The sequence below is a fragment of the Alligator mississippiensis genome, chromosome 1 (genome assembly GCF_030867095.1).
Source record: "Alligator mississippiensis isolate rAllMis1 chromosome 1, rAllMis1, whole genome shotgun sequence".
Classification (NCBI taxonomy): domain Eukaryota; kingdom Metazoa; phylum Chordata; order Crocodylia; family Alligatoridae; genus Alligator; species Alligator mississippiensis.
Window position 1 is genome coordinate 166,041,789 of NC_081824.1, and position 14,701 is coordinate 166,056,489.

Below are 14,701 nucleotides of genomic sequence, written 5' to 3' on the forward strand. Positions count from 1 at the left end.
AGCAAATACCTAGTCTTCGTAACCGGGGCATGCAAGCTGCAGATCATGGCTCTGCCCCAGCTTCTTGCAGCAGTGACAGCATGGTCCGGAGTTGGGGCAGAGCTGCTATCTGTTGCCTGCACGCCCCTGCCCGGGGCATGCAGGCTGCAGGTCACAGCTCTGCCTTGGCTCTGGACCATGCTGTCACCATCACAATCTCAGCCCAGCCCTGGAGCAACTCCCTGCCCTGCAGCACACCTTGCCAAAGCTGCTGGGGCCTGTCTCCACAGAAACCCCAGCCCTGCTTTATCACAGCATGACTGCTGCTGGGGTCTCCATGTAAACCAGCCCTAGCCATGCCCAAAATAAGTGAGCTCCAAATAAAACAAGCCCCAAAAACTACAACCCATGACTCTCAAAAAATGTAAAGCAACTTTTTGAAAAATCAAGCCCAATTCTGCTTATTATAAGCAGACTTGGCAACACTGACTGTATCCAGCACCTGCACTTTCTTCCCAGGATGCACTGCACTCCCTGTAAGCACAGCTGTTCGAGCTGTGTAGTTGTACACAGCTGTGCAGTTCTGGCAGGAGCTGCAGGAAGCCATTTGAGGCCATACAGGTAGGGATGAGCTCTGGTGACTTCCCAGTGGCAGATGCTGTCTGCTGGCAGAACCCTACTGACAGAAGGCTTGGAATGGAGACAAGCCCTTCTGCACCTAAATCCAGGAGAGGGCTTTATGGTTGTGAATTCAAGCAGAGTGAAACACTTCCTTGCAGTGCAGAGTTAGGTGCCTAAATCCCTAGGATGAGCTCCCTGCACTAGCTCTAGGCACCTCCCTGCTTGGCGACCTGGCTTTTGTGAATACCATTCTTTGGCATGTAAGTCTCCCCGTGCAACTCAGAGCTGTGGAATCTACTAAGCAGCTGCAGCACTGTCTTTATGGGGCTCTAGCCTCTGGCAATTAGGCTCTCAGATATACTTGCATCCTAAGGAGCCTAAATAATGTTATAATTTTTGGTCCTTAACCCTGTGCTGAATTTCACCAGCAAAACACAATTCTTGCTTTTCCTTCTTGTAGGTTTTTTTTTTTTTTAATTGAAGATATGACAAGAACATCCTTGAATTTCTCCTTCACTTTTCATATTTTTGCATGCTGTTATAGCTTGTTCTTCTTTGTAAAGTGCTTTGAGAGCCTCATATGGAAATTACTACATGTTATTACCCTAGTTTAAAATCAGCGACAAGTTTTTCCGTGATATAAAAAATCTTCAGACTAGGAGTCAGTGGCCATATCTACATGTGTACCCCACTGCACAGTTGGTACTACGTAGTAAGGCTGTATGAAGCTCTGGGTGCTGATTCGATTAAGAGGAGATTTGGCCCAATTCAGTGGCCTAATCTCCAAATCCGAATTGAACCAGGGGACCAGTAAAAAGGTCTGAATTGATTCAAAGCTCTCCAAATCCTTGGAAAAGATTCAGAGAGCTTCAATGATTCGGGCAGTTCCCAGTGGCTGCAGCAGGGAGCTACAGCTGGACTCAGAGCTGGTAAGAAGTGGGCGGGAGAGGGGGGCTGGAAGAGGGAGGAGGGGACCATGGGGGCATGCCTGCCAGGCCCCATTCTCTGGCTGCCCTGCCTGCCCCAGTTCCTTGCGCTTTACAAAAAAGCCCCACTCACCAAGTGCTCCTGGGTGGGGGGGGGGGGGAGGGGCAGTCCCTGCTGCTCTCCAATGCCCTAAGCTGCATGGGGGGGGCTCTGCATGAGGCCCCCGACCCCTCCCTGCTGTCCCAGCCCCCCCATGACCCCAGCTCTGGCCCTTTAAGAAAAAAACAAAACAATAAAAGACTTAGGACTCACCAGCTCCTGCAGTAGCCTCAGGGCTTCGGGGGGCTTGGGCAGAGCCCCCACCCCCCAGGGTGGGGCAGTGGGGATCACCCCCTGCCGGGCAGGAACCAGTGAGTGCAGGGTGAGGTTTCCTTAAAGGGCCAGAGCTGGGGCAGGCGGGGCAGCCATGGGGAGGCTGGGACAGTGGCGGGGAGTCAGAGGGCTCATGCAGCTCCCCCAATGCAACATGGAGCAGTGGGGGGCAGCGGGGATCGTCCTCCCACCCGGCAACACCCGGTGAGTCAGGGCTTTTTTTTTTCAAAGTGCCGGGAGCTGGGGCAGGTGGGGCAGCCATTGCCAGGGCTGGGAGAGCGGGTGGGGGAATGGGCCTGTGTGATTCAGATCAGAATCAGATTCGGCCTAATTGATTTGGGACAGTGTTTTGAATCACCGAATCAAATCACTGTCCCCCAAACTGGCTGAATCCAAAGCGAAAAGTAGCTGCTTCGCACAGGCCTACTACATAGTCATTTCAGTACCTGCCAGAACTGTGCAGTCCTGGCAGCACATGGGTTGTTTCCGAACATACTGTGCAGTAACAACAGGCTACTGCACAGTTGCAGCAGCATCACAGTTAGTACCCGCCAGTGCTACGGTGACATAGCATCTTGTGTAGATGTGCTTAGTAGGCATAAAATACAGTTTTCTCCTTGGGATTTCTTATGGAGCTTTCATGTTTTCACTTACACATGTGTGCAGGGTATTTCCCATGGCCCATGCCCCCAGCGGTAGCAGGAGTATGGCGGTGATGGCGGGAACACAGCGGTGGTAAGCAGGGGAGCATCCGCAGATGCTACCGATGCTGTCAGCATTGGGAGGCAGCGGGTGGCGAGCTCTGACTGGGGTCAGCAACCACCCGCAGCTGCCGCCAGCAGCATTGAAGGCAGCCAGTAGGGATCATGGACTGCCCGCAGATGCTGCCAGCAGTATTGGCAGCAGGATGGTGAGCGGCAACTGCCCACAGGTGTTGCTGACAGTGTCGGTGGTGCCTTTTTGCAGGGGATGCACTGTCACGCTCAGGGGGTGCACGTACACCCACGTGCAACCCCTATGCATCACCCCTGGTGTTTCCAGCTTAACTGTGCATGTGATTAGGCAATTTATTGAAAGTCATTTTCTTAACTTAGGGATCAGAAGGCATAGCACATCTTGCAAAATAATGCATGGACCACAGGATTTATGCATCTAACAAGATGTGTTGAGCTAAGTTCTCCTTTTTAGATCTAACAAAAAAGCCAGGTTTCTTTCTCTTCTTTTGCTTTCAAAGTTGGATTTTAAAGGCTTTCAAACTGTATTTGATCTTTCTGTGGAATTTACAGGAAATTTAAGACCAAGGACAAATGAGTCTTCTTTGCTAATATCTCTCTGCATTACTAACTTGAAAGCAAATACAACTCAACTCCCGTGATACATAGCAATGTTTAACAATAGTCTCTGTTCTTAAAGTTTATAAAAAATGAGTGAGTGAGACTTGTACTCTGCAAAAGACTGCAGAAACTCATGTCTAACGGCCTTCTGCTCCACATATACACAATGACAAAATGCACAAAAGCCAGAAACACATGTGGCTCCTACAGTCAAATGGCATGTGGCTAGGAAGACCACTTTTTCCAAACTGAAAGGTGGGGTGCATGCATGGGCAACTGGTGCCTTCTGAGTCTGGGGGGGCACCCGCAGAAGCTGCCAGCAGTGTCAGCAGTGGGGACAGAGCTGGCGAGCAACTGCAGACACTGCTAGTGGCATTGGTGGCAAGAATGGCCCTGTCGGGGGCGGAAAACGTGCTCCCTCATACCCTCCCTACCAGTTGCCTATGGATGCCCACCTCCCATGGCACAGCTGCAGCAGAACCAAGTGGAGTCTGTGGGGGGCAGGGGCAGATGTGGGCTGCCTGCTGTGGGCTTGGGGCTCCCCACCCTGCTGTCCTGCCCCTTGGAGCCTCGCAGTAACCATGTTGCCACGGCAAGGTCCCCCCCAGCCACCTGTCAGCAGCGAAGGGCACAACACTGAGCTGCTGCAGCTGGGCAGGCAGGGAGCGCCTTGTCATGGTGACGTGGCCAGCGCAAGGTTCCCAGGGGCAGGACAGCAGGGCGGAAACCCCTGAGCCTGCATCCTCCCCTGCCCCATGCATAAGTCTGGGCGGCATGTACACTGGGGAGTGCACACAGCAGTGCAGAGCTGCCTCCCCACCCCCTGGACAAGTCACCTTGGCTCCCCACCACTCCCCAGCTGGGCCCTGTGGATGCACATTTCTACCCCAAGCTCCATGCATCACCTCAGCTGGGCAGTGCCTCCAGCCCCAGCTACCAACCCTACCCAACTCCCTCCCTCACTGTGGGGGCCTCAATCTGCACCCCGCATCCATAGACTCTCCTGCAGGCAGCTGGGGATGCTGCTCTCCACCACTGCCTGGGGCTGTATTCCTGGCCATGCACATGTGTGCGTGCACACACATGAATGTGGCACCTTCTGTGTCCCATGCCCCTGCAAGGGGCAACCTGCCATTTCCTGCATTTTTCCATGGTGAATGGAGAGCCTGGATCCCTGCACAACACTGCGAATCCGGGACAAATGCTGTCCCAGAGTCATGCAGCCTGGGATTGGGACTTGATGTTCCCATTTCAGGACTGTCCCATACAATTAGGGATGGGTAGTCACCCTACATGTGGCCCAGTGTCTTCAGGCTCTGATAACATGGGAAAGTGCAGAGCAAGGAAAAGAGGCCATTTGTAGGTAGGGACAAGGCAGAACCAAATATGTTCATCCTGACTTTTTAGCCTCGCTGGGCATACAGCATGTGTAATAAATATTTTCTATAAAATGCCTGCTTCCCCACCCTCCTGCCCCCACCATGTAGCCCTTTCACTGACAGTGCACTGAGTGTATTTGTTTAGTAAGGATTTTTTTTTTGTTTGGGAAAATTCTAGTTGCGGTCTCAAAACACCCTACAACCTACTGGCACTTTGGGGTGTGTTTGTACTGCTGCCCTGGAACGCTTGATGGCTCTGCTGGGAGGTCTGCCCTGCCTACCCATTCCCACTCTGAATAGGCCAAGCCTGGACATGAGGCAGTGATGCTGGTTTGGGGGTCTCTCCCTGCTGTCATTCCTGGTCATAGAGCAGCAGCGAGCCATAGTCACTCCAGAAAGCAGGGCAGATATGCACCGTTATAGACTAATTGAACCAGATATATTTAGAGGGATGACATGAGTGTTGGTTCACAAAAACTTATGTTCTTTCTCTATATCTTATTGGTTAGTCTGTAAAGGTGCATCTCTACCCTGCAATCTCAAGTATGCCAGAGACAGAAGGCTTGAGAACTGTGGCAGGGGCACCTGCAAAAGCAGCTTCACTGCCTCATTTCCATGCTTGTCTTGGGCAGAGTTGGAGTGGATGAGTAAACACTCTCTTAGCAGCATTATCCAGCACCATAGAGGTGGTACAGCTATGCCCTTTGGACTAGATCTTATTTCACTTTATGCCCCCGAATGGCACTGTCCCAACCATCACTAATGATCACTAATTGGCTGGAGGGCCACACCCAGAGAGTGGTGGTGGACGGGTCTTACTCGACCTGGAGGGATGTGGGCAGTGGGGGTCCCCAGGGCTTGGTCCTCAGGCCCGCACTGTTCAATATCTTCATTGGCGACTTGGACAAGGGGGTAAAAAGCACCTTGTTCAAATTTGCAAGATGACACTAAGATGTGGGGAGAAGTGGGCACACTAGAAAGGAGGAACAGGCTGCAATTGAACCTAAACAGGTTACAGGGGTGGGGGGATGAGAACAGGATGGGTTTCAACACTGACAAGTCCAAGGTACTGCACCTGGGGAAGAAGAACCAGCAGTATACCGACAGGCTAGGGAACTCCCTTCTCATCAGCACAGAGGTAGAAAAGGATCTTGGAGTCATTATGGATGCCAAAATGAACATGGGCCACCAATGTGAGGACACGGTCAGCAAGGCTAACCGCACCTTGTCATGCATCCACAGATGCATCTCAAGCAGGTCCAAGGAAGTGATCCTCCCCCTCTATGCAACATTGGTCAGGCCTTAGTTGGAGTCCTGCGTCCAGTTCTGGGCACCGCACTTCAGGAGGGATGTGGCTAGCATCGAGAGGGTCGAGAGAAGGGCCACTCGCATGATCAGGAGTCAGCAGGGCAGGCCTTACGAGGAGAGGCTAAGGGACCTGAACCTGTTCAGCCTCCACAAGAGAAGGCTGAGGGGGAATCTAGTGGCCATTTACAAACTAGTCAGAGGGGACCAACAGGCATTGGGGGAGTCCCTGTTCCCCCGAGGACTTCCAAAAGTGACAAGAAATAACGGTCACAAGCTGGCAGAGGGCGCTACTTCACTGTCAGGGCGGCTAGGATCTGGAACCAACTTCCAAGAGAAGTGGTGCTGGCTCCTACCCTGGGGCTCTTTAAGAGGAAGTTAGACGAAGACCTTGCTGGGGTCTTTTGACCCCAGTACTCTTTCCTGCCATGGCAGGGGGTTGGACTTGATGATCTGCTCAGGTCCCTTCTGACCCTATCAACTATGAAACTATGAAATCATGGCAGTGCCATTTTTTGGCACTTAAATGCAGTTTGCAATTCCATTTTACCCTCTGGTGAAACAGAATCACCCTGGACACCGCTGTACATGCCTGGAACAAAATACAGAAGGGAGTGGTCCTGTGTTTTACCTCAATAGCCTCACCTGGCAAGCAGGGGGCCCAGGTTTTAGGACTTTGCCCCCACCCCATTTACTGAGAGGAGGTTTGAACCTACATCTCTTGATTATCAGGACACTACTGTATGCACAGGCTAGGTATTATCCTGGCTTCCTCACAGAGCTGTCCCTCTGGGAGGCCAGGAAGACAGCTAGCCAGATGATGTGTGGCTTGGTGAGAATGATGCTGTTCTGGCAGAGAGCCTGGGGCCTTGCTCCTCAATAGGGAAAAATTTTCCCCACCCTACTGTGATCTGTTTAGGAGACGGGGGGGATGACATGAATAGGACTATTGTTATACATGGGAGGCTTTTACTGGTGCCCTTAATCAGTTGGCAGAAGCAAAAGTGCCTCAAGCTGTGGCTGTGCCATAAAGGTGACAGGGCTCCATCCCCCATTTTCACCAGTTTTATGATTTTACTCCAGGTCAGTAGGGGTCTGACCACTAATACCTAGAACGCTCCTTAAGATCAGCCAGGCCTGACGGGGTGCACCATTCACAAGTTACTGTGTATCTCGGGGATTTGGGGGATCCTGCATGAGGTTATGAAATGGCTGCTGGGATCTGTGCAGGGCCAAGTACTATGTTTTTCAATGTGTAGCACCTTCCCTTCCTTGTAGCCTTTCCATCTCCCCGTGTTGGCAAGAATACCAAAGTGTGACAGCCCAGAAAGAGAGGTTCATAAAACAGAGAGGGTGGTCTCCCCATAGGTAACACTCAGCCTGGAGAGTAAGCATGCTCCCACCATGAAGTGAGGTTACCTTGGCAAGACTTACCTGACCAGGCTATGATCTCCTGATGAGATTGATTTGAAAGGTCACCTGACAGAGGGACGGAAAGTTTATAAAACCCACTGAAATTAGTAGAAGACAGGTTTAAAACTAACAAGACAAAGTACTTTTTTATGCACTGTACAGTTAACTTCATTCATTGGGACTGGAGGTGGTGGAGGTAGTGAATTCATTGTGGAATTCATTGGGACAGGAGGTGGTGGAGGCAGATAGCATAGCCAGGCTCAAAAAGGGACTAGACAAATGCATCAGTGGTAGATCTACTACCAGCTGTTGAATAGAATAGTTAGACATATTTCCTCTAGCATCTCTAAGCCAATAACGGTGGGTGTCAGGGAGGGTATTGAATAAGGGCTCAATCCAGTTTAGTGCTCTCCCTCCAAAGCATCCACTCCTGCCACTACCAGAGACAGGATACTGGGCAAGATGGACCATTGGTCTGATCTGGTATGGCACTTTTTATGATCTTATGTTGTTAGGAGACTGGCTCATTATCTTCAGTGAGGTCCTGGGAAAGGGGATTTTGTAGGAGTCTGAGGAGTCAATACTGGACCCTGGGAACAGGCCATGGGTTCCCACTGTCCAGCAGCCTGTACCCTAGGATTGTGTCTGCAGACCCCAACAGAGGAGCAGTGCTTAAACTCCAGAAAGTTAAAAAGCCGGGGGATCTAGGGCCTGCATTTCCTGGTGAGCTTCCAAGGGGCAGGCAAATGCAGAAATGCTGTCAAGTTGAATGAAGGGCCTTGGCAAGCTGGGGCAAAGAGTCACAAACACCAAAGCTACTCTGCTCCTGCTCTAATGGTAGAGCCTCCCAAGGGGCAGCAGGCTGCCAGCCACACCACGCTGATGAGTTCTGGTCAGAATGAAACTCTTGTTGACCCACAGTTTGCTGCCCATTATTCCAGACAGATGCTGGGACATTAAGCTGATTCCTCGATCAGCAATTTGGCTGAGAGCTTGTTATATCGGCAGCTGTCTATGTTTTCAACACTGTTTCTATGATCATTGTGGATGAGGACCAGTTATCCCCTGTGCTAAAAAACTGTGCTGTAAAACAGGCCTAGATGAAAAGAGGAGCAGCCTGTAGTACAACAGGAAAATTGGAAGACGTCCCTACTTGCCTTCACCCGGGAAAGTGTAGGAGCATGGTTTGAGTGGGAGAGGGGATCGGCCCTTAATTTTAACTAGGATGTGGTGAGTCTTTGTAAAGGATTGCCTGCAAGTAGGGTCCTTATGAACTCTTGCAGCTATCCTTTATAAGATGCAAACTAGTAAAGAAAATAAATTAACCTCCCTATTAAACACACTGGCAGTTCTGGCCCTAGAGTTTGTTTGGAAACTTGTAGGTGCCAGCACGGCACTATGATTCCAACTTGTTGCCTCCAGAAAAATCCACATTTTGGACAGACTTCAGTCCCTAGAGCCAAGGTTAGAGAAGACATGGATAAGGGCACCACAGAGAGGATGTGTTCAGTTTCAGGGAGGCAGGCACTAGCCTACCACTATGAAGTGGCTTTTACTGGCATCCCCTCCTCACTTTGACACCTGATGCCCTACAGAGAGTAAACAGTAAACACACAGAGAAAATGGTCAGGAAAAACAGACAGACGACTGTTTTTGGATTCATATTTTACAGGCCTGATTTACAGTGAATACATGAACCTTATCCACAGGGTAATGGGCATCGTGAGCCAGAATGAGTCCTAGTATGCATGGGGAAATGAATTAACAGTGACAACTCTAGCACATGGCCTACACTGAAAGCACTCACTTGAGTAGAGAAAACAAATTGTATAAAAGTCACTTGGATTCTCTTGAAACCAGAAATTTGTCAGCTTCCCCATTGAATTTGACACTGCTGAAACATTAGATTGACAACCTGCTCAGTAGGTAAGTTTTCTCAGAAATTGCTTGTGTCAATGTCTTGATATGTATAAAAGGGAACATCCCTGAAAGTGAATCATACCAATCCTCAAAAGACCCCTTCTCCGCACAACTCTGGGCTCAAGATGATCAAAATCTACCCCATTTTGGGGGGCTTGGTTTGGTTTTGTTCCTAGACTGAAACTTGTTCAGTCTCTACACATTATTATTTGCGGTAATTAGGAGTTCTGCCAAAACAGTGTTTCTCAAAATAGGATTTGGTTGTGGTGACTCTTTTACTTCTGATGGCAGACTGGTAAGGTGCAGACATCACAACCCACCTCTATAATGTAGCAGCTTCTAAAGCCACTGCACCAATTTTAGTTTCAGATGTTTTAACAACAGGCTCAAGGTCCATAATTAATGCAGATTTCCTCCCAGACAAAAACCCCTGGAATTTCCTGGTTCCAAATATAGTGGGCACCATTCAAGCCTTGACATTTACTGGTCACTTAAAAAAATACAGCACAGAATTTGACATTCTCTTTTCTAAATATGGTATAGGCAGCATTATGAGCATATGGGACAAGTAAATGCAGCTCCCTGGTAAAAGTCAAGCTTTTTGACACTAACTGTGTAAGATTGAACTTTTTTTGGTTAACGCCCAGAATTCAGCACTTTTACGGACAAAAATGAAGTACGTATTTTGGAAAAAACCAAAACAAAATAAAACAATATCTGAGCGTAACTTCACTCTGCTTGGGTCAAAAGCTCTAGAAAAAGAACCAACTGCTAACTGCCCCGTGCCCTGCCTGTCTGTGGCCAAAGCACTGCATGTTAAGTCATTTTAAATTACTTTCAATATATGCATACTCTACGGTGGATAACAGTAACTTCTTGGTTTGTTCACATGCCTTTTTATACGCAGAAGTCCAAACCAAAATATATTCTCCATGGAGCCATTTGACTTGTTATATAGAAAGATTAGGTGAAAAAAATTCTATAAAAATTTACCAGAGTTAGGAAAAAAACCCAATCAAATTAGTGATACCTAGACAGTTAAACTGGAAACTGGTTAGCTGTCCTTTGGAGACACTCAAGCTTTCTACATCAGTCATATGACTTGTAGCTGAATAAAGCATGTTTCTTCTTTTTCATCCCTAATTCAGGTTTTTTGAGCTGTTTCAGGAAAGATTCCAGGGCTCTCAAAACACTTTCCACATTTTCACCTGAAATGAGTATATCACCTGGGCAGGTCACTGAAATGAAATATCGGACTAATGTTTCCTGTAAGCAATATACTTTTATAGCTGAAACACTAGCCATCAAAGAGGAAAGATTTCCCCTTCCATATATCATTGTGGATATTTAAGGCAATGTATTTACAAGACTCTTACTTGAGCGCCACCTGCTGGTAAATTTGAGAAATCTAATTTGGCTAATGAGTCCCCTTGATAACTTTACAAACACAACTAGGTTTTCAGATTTATATCCAAGACTACATCCAACCCAGTGTAGTCAATTAGTTGGTAGTCTCTGGATATATTGCTGTCACCATCCTGCTTAAGAAAACACACCATAGGTCAAATTCAATCCTTGGGTAAGTGTGCAGCTCTGTTAAGGTGATTGGACGATAACTTTATGATTTTCTTTGGCCCAAAGGGTGCTGGTCACTCAGAAAAATCTACAGATGATAAAGCAGCTTTTCAAAGAAACCTTCTATGTTCGCATAGCAACTACAGCTGTTCATAATTCAGTCTTCATTTAGCCTTCTCAAACACAGTGTTGTATTTAATGTAAGCTTCCCAGGACATTGGTTACTTTATTTGCCCTGGGTCAATCTAGAGGTACGTGCTTTAACCAGTTAAAGCCAAACAATGATGGACAGAACACTTAGTTACCATGTGGTACAAATTATAGCTTTTTCATTTTACTGTGATTTCCTTGCCCCCCACCCCCACTAAATTTCCTTTATGTATAGGGACGGTAATCAAGGCAATGTGTATTCATACCACACTTACAGTTTGAGAACACATTGCCTTGATTAGCACATACCTTTTTTTTCATATGTTCTCAGAAACCAAAGAAACTACAGGCCACTTATTTACATGAGGCAGTCATTTATCAGCATTTAAATGCAAAGAAAAAAAATTCTTTGTGCTGAACCAGGCTGTTTACCCACAACTCTTGTGCCTACTTAGTTTTGCTCAAAATGTTCTTCTTGAGTTCCCTGTTAGTGGAATCTGGAGTAAAAGGCTTGAAACTAGATCTGATGACATCAGAAAGTCCTAGGACTATGATATTGAAGTATGTCTTGAGATATGAGTTCAGTTTTTGGGTTCAGAGATATGTGTGACCTTGAAGAAGTTTCTTAATTTTTCTGCATTTGCCTCTGTGTAAAATGAGGTCTGCAATTCTTGTTTACCCCCCAGGGCTACTGTGATGCCTATGTAAATGCTTCCAGTTCACTGAGCTTGGACATGGTTTAACTTGCTTCCTTGGTTTTAAATTTCCCACTTGCAAGCTGTTAAATAATTCTTTTCATTACTTCCAAAGTGTAGCCCTCCACTCCCCTCCAGCAGAGCGGCACTGTTTGCAAACTGAACACAGAGCTGGGAGTCAGCAGACTTGGGTTCTTCTAGTTTAAATATTGACTTGCTGTGCCATCTCAAGCAACTAGTACTGGGATAAACTTTCTCTGCCACATTTTCCCCATTTGTAAAAGAAAGATTATTGTCCCTTCCTTGTCCTTTGCAGAGCGTAGATTGAGATCCGTGGATGAAAAGCACTGCAGAAATGAAACACATTATAGTAGGTTTAAAAGATTAAGAGACAGATCTAATAAAAGACTTAAGCTGAATTTGGACACCTGAATCCAAAACTCCTAGCTCTGATAACTCCCATTCAACTGCCACCAAACTATGGAGATACTTGAGCTCCATAGGCACCTTACTTTATTTTAGTTCCTTAGGTCCTTTAGGTACCCAAAGCTGTGCTGTTAAATCTGCCCAGAACTATTACACTCTTGACCTCATTGCAACTCTGAGTAATATACCTAAACTCCAGGGAAAAGCAGGATTTAGGAGTAGGATTTGCTTCTCAACTCAGCAGTTCTCTGTCGGGTAGCTCTAGGCAGCTCCTAGCTCAGCAACTCATTTTGGATCCTGGTCTGACTCTCCCCATGTACTGCGTGGCGTGCTTGGATACTTAGGGTGCCTGTACACGAGCAAGGAGGCTGCTCCGACATGCTGCAATTCCAGCACTTCAGAGCACACTTGATTGAGTCCATTGTAGCGTGGCAATTACCACCCTCCAGTGGCCTCCTGTGTCTCATGTATCAGCATCCCTGCGCATCAAAATGGCAGTGGGGGCACTTTATCTAAAGCTTACTTGATGCCTCAGCCTACTTCAGCCTGAGGACAAGAAGGCTGAGAGGGGACTAGGTAGCAGCTTACCGCTGCACTAGGGGAGTACATCAAGGGCTCGGTGAGCAACTGTTCGCCAGGGCACCTGAGGGGAAAACCAGGAGTAATGGCCACAAACTCCTGGAAGATCAGTTCAGGCTCAACATTAGGGAAAACTTCTTCACAGTCAGGGTGTCCAGACTGTGGAATAAGCTCCCTCCAGAGGTGCTGCAATCATCTACCCAGGAAACCTTCAAGAGTAAACTAGATGGTCACCTTGCTGGGGTCACCTGACCCCCAGTTGTCTTTTGTGCTTGGTGCAGGGGGTTGGACCCGATGATCTTCCGAGTTCTCTTCTGGTCTTACCATCTATGAATCTATGAATTTATAATCTATGCTCCAGGTGCTTTTATTAGAGTGGCTTCTACCCCCCTCCCCGCCACTCCCAGAACACATGTTTCAATGCCCTTAGAGATCTGGAGTCCACATGAAGAGTCAGGTGCCTAAAAGTTAGGCATCCAGATGAGTGTGCATGTGTGTTTCCCCGGGGTCAAATAGCAGCATCACTGGGGACAAATAGTTGTGCCACTGCTATATTTCCCTAGGGATAAATAGTTGTGCCACTGCTACTTGTCCCTGGTGTATGTCTGTGCACTTGTGCTCTGGCATGTGGCAAATTGCCCCAGGTGGAATAGGGGAGGCTGGGGCTAGCAACTAGGCTGGCTCCAACAGCCTTACTTGGGGTCCTGAGGGCCCCTCAGGGCTGCAGCAGCAGCAATCCAGGCACGCCAATCCTGGCCAGCAGCCGGAGTGTGGCTCTGGCTGGCCAGGTTCTGGTTTCAGGGGGCACACATTGCAGTCACATGGGCTGCCCTGCTTTTTTTTAAACTTTTTTTTTTTTTTTTTTTTATAGATACTAGGATTTTCTGATATCTAATTTTGGCTCCACACTGCAAATATGCAATGTGGAAAACCTTTTCACATGTGCTGCATGTGTTTTGTAGCACCTCAAAAGCCTTGATCACACTGATTATAATATCCAAGGTTCATTCACCTGCTCCTCTACCAATGTTATATATGCCATCACTTGCTTACAGTGCCTCTCTGCTGTCTACATTGGACAGGTGGGGCAATCCCTACATGTAAGAGTGAATGAACATTGATCTGACATCAATTCCAGAAAGACTCAAGCCTGTGGCAGAACATTTTAACCTCCCTGAACATCCCATTGCTGACCTCAGAGTAGCTGTTCTTAAATGAACTAGAACAGGAAATTGGAGAACATGAAATCATCCACAGGCTGGATTGTGATAAGTATGGTCTAAACCAAGATTACAGATTCTTATCCCATTACCTGGATTAACTTTTAGAACCCCTATGTTCCTCAGTGGGTTAACTGCTTTGTTTTTCTCTCTCCTACCCACCTTGGCTCTCCTAGTAGTGCCTCCTGCTATATCCTCCCCCTTCCTTATACTTTGTATTCTAAACACTGCTTTCTATCTAGAAGCTCTACTTTCTGCAATCTCTTCATTCATCTGATGAAATAACTTGCTGCATATGAAAGCTCATGCAGTTCATGATTTACTTAGTCTACAAGGTGCTAATCTATTCTGCCCTTATTCTTTTTGTCCATGAATATTTGAATAAGTTAACCTAATAATGCAGTATGAGACTACACGAGGGGATTCAATATAGTATAATGGTTTTTGATGCATTGTGAAATGTCAAAAAAAGTAGAGTAATGGTTAACTATTAAAAGACATTGTTTCTCATTTTAAACAATATAAGCTTACACCATGTTTGGAACAAGGGCAATCAGGAAACACACGTTTTCTTTTGAATTCAGTTTTGTTGGAGGCAAAGTCAGATCTGAGACCATGGCACTGTCACCTAGCTCCACCTGTGCAGAACATGCAGATGCATAGCCTAAGTAGGTCATGCATTGATCTTTGGGTGACCTCCTACTTGGGAGCATGCTCAGTTAGCTCTGAAGGTGCCAGAGAAGATTACCTAGTGCACAAAGATGTACCATGTGCAGAGCCCTGGCATGCTGGGTGCACTATCCCTA